This window comes from Sminthopsis crassicaudata, chromosome 2 (assembly GCF_048593235.1).
Source record: "Sminthopsis crassicaudata isolate SCR6 chromosome 2, ASM4859323v1, whole genome shotgun sequence".
In the NCBI taxonomy this organism is placed as follows: domain Eukaryota; kingdom Metazoa; phylum Chordata; class Mammalia; order Dasyuromorphia; family Dasyuridae; genus Sminthopsis; species Sminthopsis crassicaudata.
The window spans coordinates 422,245,797-422,261,570 of record NC_133618.1 but is presented as its reverse complement, the minus strand read 5'-3'; positions in this window follow the sequence as shown (position 1 = coordinate 422,261,570).

The window sequence follows — 15,774 nt, the reverse complement described above, 5'->3', positions numbered from 1 at the left end:
ATCCTGAAGTCAGGAGTTCAAATCCCTCTCAGACATTTAACACTTCCTATCAGTATGATCCCGGGCAAGTTGCTTAACCCTAATTGCCTGGGGGGGGGGGGGGGGAAGCCAAAATATGAAGTTTGGAGAAAAGGAAGATTATTTTTGTTAAAAAAATAATTGTGATATATAGAATACATAAATATAATCTATGCGTGTATGTATATGTATTTACTTATCTTCAGACTCTGGAAAAAATCAAGGTTTAACATGAAAGTAATGAACATTTAAGATAGTTTCCAAACAAACCTCATCTGTGGGAATATCTTAAGAATGGTTAGAAATTTACATTGTGAACACCCAGAAAGAAAACATAATTCCAGTTTACAAATACATTTCCATTAAAACCCTGCTTTCATCTTCCTCTTACCTTGTCTGGGGAATAGAAATGATAAGAAGTGAAATACACTAAATTAAAACTGTAAAGGAATTTTTAAAGTTTCTTCTGTAAAAATATAAATTAGCTCATATAATTAGTAAATATATGCAAAATGTTCTCTTATGTAGACTAAAATCCTTTAAGTAATTATAGAATTTAACAGTGTTCTGGAGTTCAATGCAATCATAATGGCTAAGAGCATCTGGCAGATTTCAGCACCTCTAGGGAATCTCAATTTTATTTGAACTCTGTCCTCTAGACATCCTCCATTTACAGTAGCAATCATCTTTCATGAGCACACATCTGCATTTTGTGTTCATTTGATGTTAATGATGAGAGACTCATACAATAAATTTTTATCTTTCTACATGTATCCAAGAATTTTGCATGATTTTTACATATGCATGGGAGATACTTCACTAGAAGAGAAAACATAATATTGCACCCATCAAATCTTTTAAAACAATTAATAAATAAATACTCTGAGATTTTGTATTCTCTACATTTTTCATGTCACATTGGGACTTCTTATAGAGGACTATTTGTGAAAATCTGCATGTTCTCTTGTCATACTTTCATCAGAGATGTCCTTGATATATACCTAGATACAGATGACTAGTTATTGATATTTTTGCAATTGCTTTACTTTTCTTAATACCAAGGTTTGTGATTTTATTTCTTCCCCTCTTTCAAATACCACGAGAATTAACTTCTCGATATCCTCAAAATTGTACCATCTCTACCACAGAATTCCTCTGTCATAGATCTAATCCAGTTATTCTTCCTGGCTTTTGTGTTTTATTTTTATTTTGGCTTTTTCTTTCTTTGTTTTTTAATGCAATTTCTACTTCCTCATGCAACACATTATAAATTGAGTTGTTAGATTCTAGATGTCATAACATTAATGGAGCCATAATTCCATTCCCATTAATGGAAAAAAAATAATTTGTTATTAAAGTTTTTCTTATTTGTTTTCTATTTGTTGTACTTCTAGTTTGTATCTTTAAATGTTTCTGTATGATTTAGCTTAATTGCATTTCTCACCAAATCTTTTACAAATATATTTTCTTTCACCATTCCTTGTATTTCTCATGACATTCTACCATTATCTTGTATAATATTTTACAAAAAAAAATGTTTATGTACTAAACTGGCATTGCCCTTGGCTGTCATATCTTGCTGTTTGATAAAAAGATCAAATGTTTGCTATCTAAGGAAATTTCAAAGATCTTTTGGTCTCATTTTGATGGTTAATTTGCACTAGTTAACATCCTTAAGGAAATGGTGATAGATTATGTTTATGTCAGTCTTATTAATTTCTGATTTTTTAGTTATCTAAACCTTGTTTGTGTCAGCTTGAAATTAGTTTGATTATATGCTATTTTCCCCCTTTTTAGTTTGATTTTGACCATCACTTTAACAAAGCAGCTGATTCCAAGGAATGACTACCATATCAGTAATAATAGTTATATGATCAAAATTATTTTAATAGAAATATTTATTAACAACTTATCTTTAGTTCCCTTCATAATTTTATATTTGTACAAAATTCCTCCTTCATCTCTCTATTCCCAACTAATGCATATATTGTTCTAGCTCTGTTTTCTTCATTTTGTATTATTTTATGTCTTTTTTTCATTTTTAATTTAAGCCAATTATTCATTAAAATTATTCATTAAAAAAAACCTTCACTACCTAAATTAACTACAAAGGACATATGAAGGAAGATGTGTGTAGAACAGTTTTACACATATTTGCACATACATGCATACATGCACACATATTTCTGTCTAAAGGCAGGGAAGAAAAAAGGAAAAACAAAGAAAGTTATATGATAACTTTATTGTATATTTAAAAGGTAGAGAAAGTTGTAGATAACAGATTTGCAGTTTCACAATCATCTTTTTGTGTTCTACTATTATGGAAATGCTTATTTTGTTTCATAAACTCAGAGCAAAAAAAAAATTAAAAAAAAAAAAACTTTCACTAGACTTTACTATTCCCTGAAGATATCTTATAGGTTTCCCCTTTTTCTCAACCAAGCTCCTCCCTATCTCTCCCTATCTCTCTCTCTCTTATCTTTCTCTCCATCTCTCTCTCTCTGTCTCTCTCTCTGTCTCTCTCTCTGTCTCTCTCTCTCTCTCTCTCTGTCTCTGTCTGTCTCTCTCTGTCTGTCTCTCTCTGTCTCTCTCTCTGTCTCTGTCTCTGTCTCTCTCTCTCTCTCTCTCTCTCTCTCTCTCTCTCTCTCTCTCTCTCTCTCTCTCACACACACACACACACACACACACACACACACATACACACACACATACACACACACACACACATACACACATACAAATCACTGTAAACACTCATATTTACTTCCTCTCAATCAACCCTCAACTCTTTATAGTTTGACTTCTGAGGTCATTAATTAAATGAAATTGCTTTCTACAAAGCTATAAACTATCTCTGAATTGTAATGTCTTTTCTCGGTCTTTTTCTTTCTCAATCTCTCAATTGCATTTGACATTGTTAGTCAATCTTTCTTCCTATATGCCCTTTCTTTTCTAGGCTTTTCTGACACTACTATTCTTTCCTGTCTACTGTCTCATCATCCATCTCATACCCCCTAACTGCTTTCCCTCCTCTCTTTATACCCTGTCCTTATAACACTATCAGCCACCATAGATTTAACTATCTCCTCCAAGCAGATGATTCACTGATCTATATATCCACACCTAGACATAGTCCTTCTTGCATCATTAATTTTGTTTATTGGACATTTCAAAGCAGATGTTTCAGCGATGCTTCAAACTCAACATGCCCCAAAGTAAACTCATTATCTTTCTTCCAAAACCCTTCTCTTTTCAAATTGTCCTTCTTTCTATTGAAAGTATGAGCATTCTACAACTGGGCTTATATCCCAAAGAAATACTAAAGAGGGGAAAGGGACCTGTATGTGCCAAAATGTTTGGGCAGCTCGTTTTGTAGTGGCTAGAAACTGGAAAATGAATGAATGTCCATCAATTGGAGAATAGTTGGGTAAAATTATGGTATATGAAGGTTATGGAATATTAGGATGAATACAGAGAGATTTGGAGAGACTTAAATGAACTGATGCTGAATGAAATGAGCAGAACCAGGAGATCACTATACACTTCAACAACAATCCTGTATGAGGATGTATTCTGATGGAAGTGGATATCTTCAACATAAAGAAGATCCAACTCACTTCCAGTTGATCAATGATGGGACAGAAAATAGCTACACCCAGAGAAGGAAACACTGGGGAAATTGAATGTAAAGTGTTAGCACTACTGTCTTTCTACCCAGGTTACTTATACCTTTGGAATCCAATTCTTAATGTACAACAAGAAAAATGGTATTTTACACACATATATTGTATCTAGGTTTATACTGTAAACACATGTAAAAATGTATGTGATTTGCCTGTCATCTAGGGGAAGAAGTAGAGGGGAGGGAGGGGGAAAAATTTGGAAAAAATCCCAATACAAGGGATAATGTTATAAAAAAAAAATTACTCATGCATATGTACTGTCAAAAAAAATTTTTATAATTATAAAATTAATTTAAAAAATAAAAGGTGAAAAAAAAAAAGAAAGAAAATATGAGCATTATTCCAGTATCTCAAGCTGGTAATCTCAAACTTCATCCTCTCTCATGGGCTTGGGCTTTCTTCATCTACATAGATCCAATTAATTGTCAAATTTTTGCCATTTTCTATCTTCATAATATCTCTCATGAGTTTCCCCTTCTCTATAGTCATAGCTACTGCCATAGTTTCAGGTCTTCATTACCTCTTGCCTCAATTATTGAAACTGACTTCAGATTGGTGTACCATATTAAGTATCTTACTGTTTCCAATTCCCATAATATAATCAGAAAAAACCTAAGATTTTTTTCAGATTTTTAAGGATACTTACATTTTGTACCTCTTGCCCTTAGAAGGAATTTAAGAAAGTATTTTCCAAGTTTTAAAATGCTATGTAAAATAAGACAATTATTATTACATCAAAATTATTTAAATTTACATTTCTTTGATTGTAAGTGATATTGAACATCTTTTAGATTTGTGGTATTTCCTATGAAAAGTAAGCATTCATTCAATGGCCTTTCATAAATTTCTATTAGCTCATTATAAATTCTCAATGTTAATACTTTTTAATCATATATTTTTAGTGAAAAAAAAATTTTCACTAAAACTATTATTTTTCTTTTTTCCTGTTATGTTTTTTGTGTATAAACATTTTACAATTTTTTAATGTAGTTAAAATCCAAGTCCCATTAAACTATTTCCCATTTTGTGCCCACAAGAGAATTATAACTTACCTTTATAGCTGAGATAAAACATGAGGTATCATGGAAAGGCATAAAAAGCATGTCATTTGGAACTAGAGGGCCTTGGCTCACATGATTCTGCTGCTACTTACTACTTGAGTAACTCTGAACAATTTATTTTACCTCTATGGGCTTGGGTTTTCTCATCTACAAAATAAGATAGTTTAGAATATGATTTCTAAGGTATCCTCCAGTTCTTTATTTTCTGACCAAACATATCTCTTTTTTATTCTAGTTTAAACCAATTTAAAAAAAAAAAAAAATATATATATATATATAATTAAAAAATATATATATATATATATATATATATATAATGGGTCAAAAAAATTAAGGTTATCATTATATAGTTGGGTTTTTTGTTTGTTTTCTCCAGTGTGTACTCTGGGAATAAGTGAGTTCCATTGATGTGCTTTTGAAAATTTAGCATTTCTCGATTCTTTTGAATATTTAGATACTTGTATTTTCTATATAACAGAATCTTTTATAAGAAGTATTGATATTGAGTTTAATGTGATGTGGATTTTACTATAATGTTGTTGCTTAGTAAAAATTTTTGTTCTTTTTTTTTTTCATTTAAACCAACCGAGACTGTGTGTCTTAGTGTGAGAGCACTATGTCTTACAACCTAGAGTAAAGTTTCCTGGGTCTACTTGTAGTTGACTATACTTGATGTTTCTTTCTTCTTGTCCTATAAGATGAGTTTGCAATTCTATTTGGTTTACCCTTATAGTGACAGGAAAACTTTGAAAGAATTTCAGTAGAAAAAGATTCCAGAGGAAATTTTCCTAGATCTTTAAGGGTTTCAGTTGCCTAAGGCACAGAGTACCCTGGATAATATGATATGCCCTATAAATATAAGAATACTTAAAAATTTTTTCTTGACCCCAGTTGGATGGTCTTATGCACTGAGGGAATCATGGAAGGTTTTCTACCTACAATAATTTTCTTATCTGAAAGAAAAATGATGCATAGTTGCCCCCCAAATCTAAATCTCTTGGGAAATTAAAGATCATACTGGGTGAATCAGATTTTCCACCACAAATAAGAAGCCATTATTCTTTACCTATATTTTATCTTTTGTTTATGAGCTGAGAAAGGCCATATGAGCACCAAGTAAGGGTCCTGAAGAGTACTTAACAAGCAGTAATCTTTAGTAAAATTACCTATGTTTCTTATGCAATGTTTACCTATGCAATGTTTCTTTTTTTGAGTCTACAAAAGTTTATATTTGGGGATAATTGTGATTTTTGTCCACGTATGCGGGACTATATTTGATCATGCAACATTTACCATTTTGAGGCTTTTTTCTATATCACACAGGAGAAGCCAGTGAAAGGACAATGTTAATGCTTCCCCAGAAATCCCAGAGGACTTGTCCAAAATGGGGCAAGTTCTGTGTTCAAAATGTATCTCTGCCTATTTTTCAGGAATGGTAAATTTTTCAAACAAGGGAGAGAATAACAGGAGTTTAGTGACCTGCTCAGATTATCTCTGATGGAGAACTCCACATGGAAAACTAGGAACCTGTTTCTGAGAAAAAGAAAAGTTGGTTAAAACACATCTATGATGGGTTGAGAGCATCCTCTTCCCATTGAGTAGGTATCCAGAATTGTCTGTGTTTTAATCTGCCTGATGGAACTACAGGTGCTCTGTTTTTCATGTAGTATCTAGGAGTAAATCATTTACAGTAGGTGCAGGATGGACATCATACAGTAAGGGGAAATGAACAAAGACTTATCCTTTCTGTACCCTTTCTGCTCCCTTCACATACATCTAGGCCCTGTATCTGAAAAACTGGCTTGGAGTTTTTGTCTGTTTTGTTTGTCCTTTTTAATTCTAGGTACCAAGACTGGGAGACAATCTCCTAGGCTTCAGTCATGGGGTCTTTGGCCATGATTCCAGGCTAGATGTTGCAGATATCAAATAAAGAAGCCCTGAGAAGATAGGATTTGGCATTCAAAGCTCTTCCCTGCCCCCATTTTACAATTTTATTACTTCCTCTTCTCCTCAACATACTTTTCAGTCTAATGACACTAACATTTTTGCTGTTCCTAGAACTAGCCACTTTATCACCTGACTCTGGAAATTTTCATCCCCATACTTAGAATATTCTTCCTCCTCAACTTCACCTCCTGGATTTCCTGATTTCTTTTAAATTGCAGAAAAAATCCTGCCTTCTCCAGGAATCTCTTACCAACCATTCTTAATTCTAGCATCTTTTGATTTGTCTTATATATAGCTTGTTTGTGCATAGTTGATTGCACTGAAACCTAACTTCCTCTTGATGACACACCTCTCTGGCCACTCTTTCTAGTACTGATTTTCACTCATTCTCTTTGGCTCAGTAGTCCAGGCAGGAATAATTCTTGCTCCCCATTGCCACTTCTAGGTTCTCCTCTTTCCTCTATCACTCAGTAGTAACCTCTCCTCCTCTGTGGTTTATGCTATTCATAAATACCACCCAATCAAAATCCTGGCTTTTTAATCTACAGAGCCCCATATCATTCCTTTTTGTTTCTCAATAAGTTTGATATCTTGCATATAATTTTTCTTTCTTCCCCAATTCCTGCCTTCATACTAGGAGACTTCTATACAATTAATGGTCCTCCCTTAAATACCTTAACCATACATTTCTTCCAATTATTCCCCTTCCTTAGGCTACTACTTCATCCCACTTCAGCCTCACATAAAGACAGTTATGCAATTGACCCTGATCACTCATAAATATACCATCGTTATGTTCAAAATTTCTGAAATCCCCTGATCCAACCATAATCTATTGGTTTTGTACCTCTCCCTCTGCCTTCCCTTATATTACCCTACTTTTTATTCAGACTATGACATCCAACCCCTGGACCCCTCAATTCTTTCCAGGTAATCTCCTCAGCAGTAGTAACACCTTCTCTTCTCCCCATCTTGATTCTGTAGTAAACCAATTCAATCCTATACAGCCCTCCTCGTTTAAATTCCTAGTATCTTTATTGTACTACTGATTATGTCCAGACAAGTCTTGGCCTTGGATTATTCTCACCATTTATCACCTTCACTCCTAAATGTGTGCTACTGAATAAAAGTGGAGGAAACATACCACCGTTCCAGCATAGATGACTGGGTCCACTGAAAACTGATATTCTAGAACCTCAACAGGGTCTTCACCCATTGCTAAACAATCCCACCGTACCTCCTTTATCAGTTCACTATCCCACTCCTCAAATCTCCCCTGGTTCTCCCCTTTACTTCTTACCAAGGTACCTGCTCAAGTGACGCCATTCAATCCGATCTTCTCCACCAGGTTGCTGCCTCTGACATCCTCACTCTTTCACTTATTTTCAATTTTTCTCTCTCTACACCAGTTCATTTCCTGTTTCATATAAATATGCCTGTATCTTCCACATCATGAAAAAACTCACGATGCTTTCATCCCTAACTTTCTATATCTTTTCTGCCCTTTCTATCTAAACTCCTCACAAAAGCTGTATACTACATAGGTGCATACACTTTTTCTCCTCTCTTCTTAATCCCTTTATAATCTGGCTTCTGACCTTTTCATCCCGGTAAAACATCTCTCTTCAAAATTACACATGATCTCTTAGTCTTCATTCTCCTTGGCTTCTCTGTGCAGTTTTCTCCTCGAGATATTTTGGATACTATGTCCTCCTGGTTCTTCTCATATATGATCACTCCTTCTCTATCTCCTTTGCTGGATCCTCCTCCAGATCATACCTCTAACATTCTGGGCCCTCTTCTCTTCTCTTTATTGGTAATCCCATCAGCTCTCTGCTGATGATTCTCAAATCTACTTTTCTTGCCCCATTCTCTCTGCTGTCCTCTAATCTTGAATTTCCAGTTGCCTTTTACACATCTAAAACTTGATGTCCAGTACATTCAATATTCTCTTTTCCACTAAGTCTTCCCCAATCCTGTCTTGCCTATTACTATGGAAGCAGCACCATTCTCCTAATCTCCCAGACTGACAAAGCCTCAGAGGTAAGCTGTCATCCTGGGATCCCTACTATTATCTATCATATTCAAGTTGTTGCCAAAGACTGTCAAATTCACTTTTGCAATGTTTCTTGAATATTCTTCTCTCCTCTGACATCAGATCCTCATCACCTCATGTATGGATTATTACAATAGACTGGTGATGAAACAGACTACCTGCCTCGTCTCTCCCCACTCCAAACCATCCTCCATTCAGCCACTAAAATGATTTTTCTAAAGCACAGATTGTCATCCCTGTCTCTTTTGTCTGTCTCTTTTCTCTCTCTCTCTCTCTCTCTCTCTCTCTCTCTCTCTCTCTCTCTCTCTCTCTCTCTCTCTCTCTCTCTCTCTCTCTCTCTCCCCGTCTCTTTCGTCTGTGTCTCTCTTTGTCTCTGTCTCTTTCCGTCCCTGTCTCTTTTGTCTGTTTCTTTTCTGTTTCTGTCTTTCTTTCTCTAAACCTGTCTCTTTCATCTGTGTCTATCTCTCTTTTCTGGCTCTGTCTCTCTCTCACACATACACCCCTACTCAAATTCTAGTTACTCTCTATTGCTTCTGGGAACAATTTCAAAATGATCTGTTCCATAATCAAAGCCCTTCACAATTTAACCCCCTCTTATCTTAGCAGTTCCCAACACATCTTCTTTGCTCCAGTAACACTGACTCCCTGACCCTGGGTAACTAGTGCTATATAGAAACTGAGCTAAAGCCATGAACCTAATACCTGTCCCCTCCCCAGAGACCAAGGTGATTTAGGAAGCCTTATGTCCCTGCAGTATTGAAAGGTAATATTCATGTTTGGTCGTACTGTACATTAGAAGTAAACATTCCCAATCTGAAAGGTGCTAAATGGAACAGAATGCTTGAGCCATAAATTGGGGGAACCCAATTGTGAGAACTTAAGCTAATAGCAGGAATGAGGACCTCCTGAACCTCTTAAGGATACCAAATAACCTTAGGGAAAGAATGAAAAGTAACAAACCACAACTTCAGGCAACAGAGACTAGAGAATCATTATTTAAATTAAACTGCAGAAGAGGTCTTCCTGGGCTCATCCACTCTGTGCACTATGGCACCACCTAGCTGCCGTGATAGACACACTCAATATATATCAAAGGTATGTATAGATTCATGCAGAACTATATATATATATATATACACACACACACACACACACACACATGTGTATATCATATAACTACATACACAGCAGTATCTCACTCTATAAAGTAAAATGTAAGTTCCTTGAAGGCAGGGCATGTTTCATTTTTGCCTTTGAACCCCAATGTCTTACATTAAAAGTTTATACATGAAAAAGAGACATGAGTCTTCTATGTATCCTTTGTTCTCATCTTTTTTTGCCCTGATTCATGTTTTCCAACATATTTTTGTTGTCTTCTATATCCATATCTACATTGAAATCTCTAAGTATTAGATGTTTATTAAATTTGGAGGGCCTTAATAAGAGTCTACATCACACTCTGCAACAGACACTGGCACACAGGCTATGTTTTGGGCAGTCTTGTTGCAAAAGTTTATCATGAGTACTATAATACAAAATGAACAAATGTTCCATGAAATGATGTTTCTTGTTGCCTTTGGATGCTCAATAAAATCAATTCTACCAGCCCCTTTGTATCTCCAAGGAGAACATGAGAACAAACATTTTATTAATTTCCTAATTTTGTCTTTTCATTTTTAAGAAAATGTCATTACATTGTTGTAATAATTGTGTATATTGTTTTCTTGGCTCTGCTTATTTCACTCTGCATCACATTGTGTAAAATTTTTTTTGTTCCTCTGTATTCTTTTATATTTGTTATTGTTGAATAGTGACTAGGCAGAAGTACTGGAGTTGTTTGCCATTTCTTTCTCCAACTCATTTTACAGATGAGGAAACTGAGGCAAATAAGAGTTATGAAGTGACTTGGCCAGGATCACACAGCTAGTATCTGAGGCCAGATCTGAATCCAGGAAGATGAATTTTCCTGATCCTCCATTGTTATTGTATCTGCTGCATCATCTACTATCTGATCTTTATTTCATTACATTCAGGTGACATAATTTCTTTAACCTTTTACCATTTAATGGGCATCAGTTTTGCTTTCAGTTCTTTGCTATAACAAAAAGAGTTACTATAAGTATTTTGGTACATATGGGGATTTTCTATTTATCAATGACTTTTCTCTGCAGTACATGCCTAGTAGCAGAATCTCTGTGTCACAGGGTATGGACATTTTAGTCACTTTGTTTTCATAAATTCTTTCCAAAATGATTGTATCGATTCATAGTTCCAACAGTACACTAATGTTCTTGTCTTCTTAGAAGTCTTCCAATATTGACTATTCCCATTTTTTTGTTGTTGTTGTTATCTTGGTCAATTTTCAGGGTATGAGAGAGACAAAATCTCAGAATTGCTTTGATTTGAATCTATCTTACTATTAGTGTTGTGGAGCATTCTTTTAAATGGTTGCTAATAGATTAGCTTTGAAGCTATCTATAGTCATATAAAAATGCTCTAAATCACTATTGATTATAGAAATGCAAATTAAAACTCTGAGGTACCAATTCATATCTATCCCATTGGGTAATATGACAAAAAGAGAAAATGATAAGTATTAGAGGGGATGTGGGAAAATTGAGACACCAATGCACTATTGGTGTTGTGAACTGATCCAACGATTAGGGAGAGCAGTTTAGAACCATGCCCAAAGGGCAATGAAACTATGCATAAGCTTTGATCTAGCAATACCATTGCTAGGTATGTATCCCAGAGATTTAAAAAGAAAGAAAGTAAAGGACCTATATGTACAAAAATATTTATAGCATCTTTTTTCTAGTGGCTAAAAATTAGAAATCAAGCGGGATGCCTATCAATTAGGAAATGGCTGAACAAAACTATGGTATATTATTGAGATGGAATATTATTGTGCTATAAGAAATAACAAGCAGCATGATTTCAGGAAAATCTGGAAAGACTGACATAAATTGATACAAATTGAAATGACAGAACCAGAACGATGCACACAGTAACAACAATATTGTATGATGAACAACTGTGAGCGACTTAGCTATTCTCAACAGTACAGTGATTAAGACAATTCCAAAGGACTCATGATGAAATTTGCTATCCACTTCCAAAGAACTGATATTATCTTAATATAGACATGCTATTTTTCAATTTCTTTTTTCTTCCTTCGTTCCTTTTTGAATAGTCTTGTACAAAATGACTAATCTGGAAATATTTTACATGATTATACATGGATAGCATATATTGGATTGTTAACCGTCTTAAAGAGGGAAAGGAAAAGGGAGGGAGGGAAAAAGGAAGGAATAGAATTTGGAACTCCAAACTTAAAAGATTAAGTGTAAAAAAATATATACTTTAACATGTAATTGGAGAAGAAATAAAGTATTTTTAAAAAGACTGTTTTTTAAGAGATGCTTATTCATATCTTTTGGTCATTTAGATACTGGGTGTACCATATATGAAGATATTACACACACACACATACACACACACACACATTCTATATGTTTCCAATACCTGATTCTCATCTGAGAAAGTCTGATAGGTATCCTTTTTTTTCTTATTTGTTTTAGAGGGCACATTTTAGGAATCACATGGTAAGTTCCCCTAAAGTCCTATTCTGTTGTCTTTCTTTAATTACCCTAGTATTTAGTATGCCTGAAACACAGCAGGTACTTAAATTCTTATTCACTTGACAGTGACAGCTCATAACATCTGAGAATCTTGTGTTCTCAAAGACTATATCTATAGAAGTCAGATAGACTGGAAATCTACCAAAATGAACCAAATGGTTTAAATATAGCTCATGATGACCTGTATTTAACAGTTGAAGGCCAAAGTGTTTCAAGAAGCTCATCACCAGTTTGATAGTAAGCTGATAAATTATAAGGTCACAGTAAATCTCAGAGAGCATATACATTTATAAGCCCGTTATCATTTTTGTCAGTGGAATATCCATCCTATGAAAACACTGACACTCAAAAAGTATTGGTAACTTGAGAAATCCAGAAGGCAATCATGAGAAAACTGCACAAGATATCTCATAAATAACTCTTGGAAAATTAGAGATGTTTAATTTGAAGGAGTCTTTTTTTTTTTTCTTTTTAAAAAACCTTATTTAGTATTTTCTCCTAGTTATATTTTAAAAAGTGGGCTTTCTTACATTTGTTTTTTAAATTTTTTGAATTCCAGATTCTCTCCCTTATCTCCACTTCCAGCTCCCATTAAGAAATTACATGTGAAGTTATGCAAAACATTTCCATAAAAGCAATGTTGTAAAAGAAAACATTAATTATTTTTTTTAATCCTCAAAAAAAATAAAGTTAAAAAAAAAGTGTGTGCTTTCATCTGTATTCAGACATAATCAGTTTCTTCTCGGGGTACAGATAGGATTTTTCATCATAATCCTTCAGAGTAGTTATGGATCACTGTACTGATCAAAATAGCAAAGTCATTTACAGCTGGTCATTATAGAACATTGCAATTACTTTGTATACAATACATTTCACTTTTGAGTTCATGGAGGACTTTCCAGGGTTTTTTTTTCTGAAAGCATCCTGCTCATCATTGCCCATAGAACAATATTCCATGACAATTGCATATCACAATTTATTCAGATACTCCCAAGTGAGGGACATCCCCTCAATTTCCAATTTTTTGCCCTGAGAGCTGCTACAATTTTTGTACATTTTTTTAAAAATTTCTTTTGGTATCCATATGCATGAATGGATGCCCCAATCTTGGGGAGACATAGATCCTGTCTTTTGATCATTTATCAACTGGAGCATGGCTCTTATTTTTTATAAATTTGACTCAGTTCCTTCTATATTTGAGAAATGAAACCTTGTCAGCGAAACTTGTTTCTAAAATCTTTTTATAACTCTTTATACAATTTTACTTCCCCTCATTTCTTCTCTCTCCTTTAACCTTATCCCTCTTCAAAAGTGTTTTGCTATTGACCACTCTCTCCCCCAATGTCCTTTCTTTTACCACCCTTCCCCCTTCCTATAACCTATTCCCCTTTTTTCCTTGAAGGGTAAGATAGATTTCTATGCCCATACTGAGTGTGTATGTTATTTCCATTTTGAGCCAATTTTGAAAGAATAAGGTTCACTCATTCTCCCTTTCCTTCATCTCTTTCCCTCCACTATACGTTTTTTTCTTGCCTCCTTTTTATGGCAGATAACTTATACCATTTCACTTCTCCCTTTCCCCTTTGACCAGTATATTCCTCTCACCCCTTAATTTCATCATTTTTTAAAAGATATTATCCCTTCATATTCAACTCACATCTGGCATTCTCCTCATTAGCCACCAGTACCAGAGGTCCTGCTTTGCTGACAGCGGGGGCTGGGAGTGAGTGGCTGCACTGGCATAGCATAGACTAGAACTGCATGTTGGACTCTACCCTGGTGTCACAGATATTTTCTGCTGACCATCAATAAGTTGCCTTTGCCTGGAATACGTTCTACTCTATCTTTTGGAGTGTTCTGGCACTCTAAAATTTGCTTAAAGTTATTATTTAAAGAAATGTGGAACCATTTGGGGGAAAGGTTGGGCAAGTTCCTACCTTTATTCGGCCATCTTGGTTCCCCCACCTAAAGGAGTCTTAAAGGTATTATAATAGCTGCTTTCTAGTATATGAACTGTTCTCAAACTGAAGAGGAGTTGAACTAATTCTGTTTGGCTTCAGAAGCGGGGCTGAACCAGAAACAATGCGTAGAAGTGAGAAAGAGTGGAAGAGAGGCATATTTACTTCAGATATGAGAAAATAGTAAAATAGCAGAATGGCTGACTCAAAAGGTATGATGTGTTCTCTACTATGGGAGCTCCTCAAGTGGAAGTTGAGAAATGATTTGTCAGTGATTGATATTCAGATCTAGGCTGGCTTAGATTAATCAGTACACAATTCAGGCACTGTCCTGGGTACTGGGGATACAAAAACAGAAATGAAACAGTATCTAGACTCAAAATGCTTGCATTCTACAGAAGGAAAACAACAAAACGTACAAAATAAAAACAAGATATTTTAGGGGAGAAGAGCTCTAGCATCTGGAAAAATCAACAATGAACCCATTTAGATGAGGTATGAACTAAACTTTGAAAGCAATTAGGGATTCTAAGAAGTGAAAGGGTGGAGAGAAAGAAGACCAACTTATACAAAGATACAGATAAAGATACAAATAAATGTTAGGTGTGAGATCAGTTTGACTTAAACCAAAAAAGTATGTGGAGGATGGCAAAATAACTTGGCACCAGGTTATGAAAAGTTTTAAATGCCAGAGGAATTCATATTTAAATCTAGATTAGGGAGCCACTAGTGTATTCATCATTCAAATGAAACTGCTATCTTCAAAATTACAACCTCAATTACCAAATATAATGGCTTTTTATCAGTTGTCATCCCCTTGAACTCTGTAGCCTTTGACATTCTTTTAGGTTTTTTTGAGACACCTCTCTGTTGCTTTTCCTCCTAGCTTCTTTATACTAATTTGCTAGACCTCATCAATTCCCATAGCCTCAATTGTCATCTCTAAGTAGATGATTCTATGAACTATTTACCCAATCCTGACTTCTCACTTGACCTGCAGGCTTGCATTTTCCACTACCAATTGCACATCTCATACTGGATGTTCCACTATGTTCAAAAGAACTTAAGTTTCCCTCCAAAATCCTTTCTTCCTAATTTCCCTTTTATTTTACCATCCTTCCATTTACAAAAGCTCAAAATCTGTCGTCCCAAACTGCTCTTTCCCACCCCATTTCCAATGTTGCCAAAATATATTTTTCTTTTTCAACATTTTTCATATATTCCTCCTTTTAATACTGCCACTACTTGGTGCAGGCCTTCATCTCATATCTGGACTATTTCAATAGCCTTCCGATTGTTCTTAGTTTTCATCTCTCCACTTTAGTCCATTCTCCATAGAACTATTAAAATGATCCTTACACCACTTTACATATATCCCCATTCTATAAACTCCTATGGCTTCCTATATTT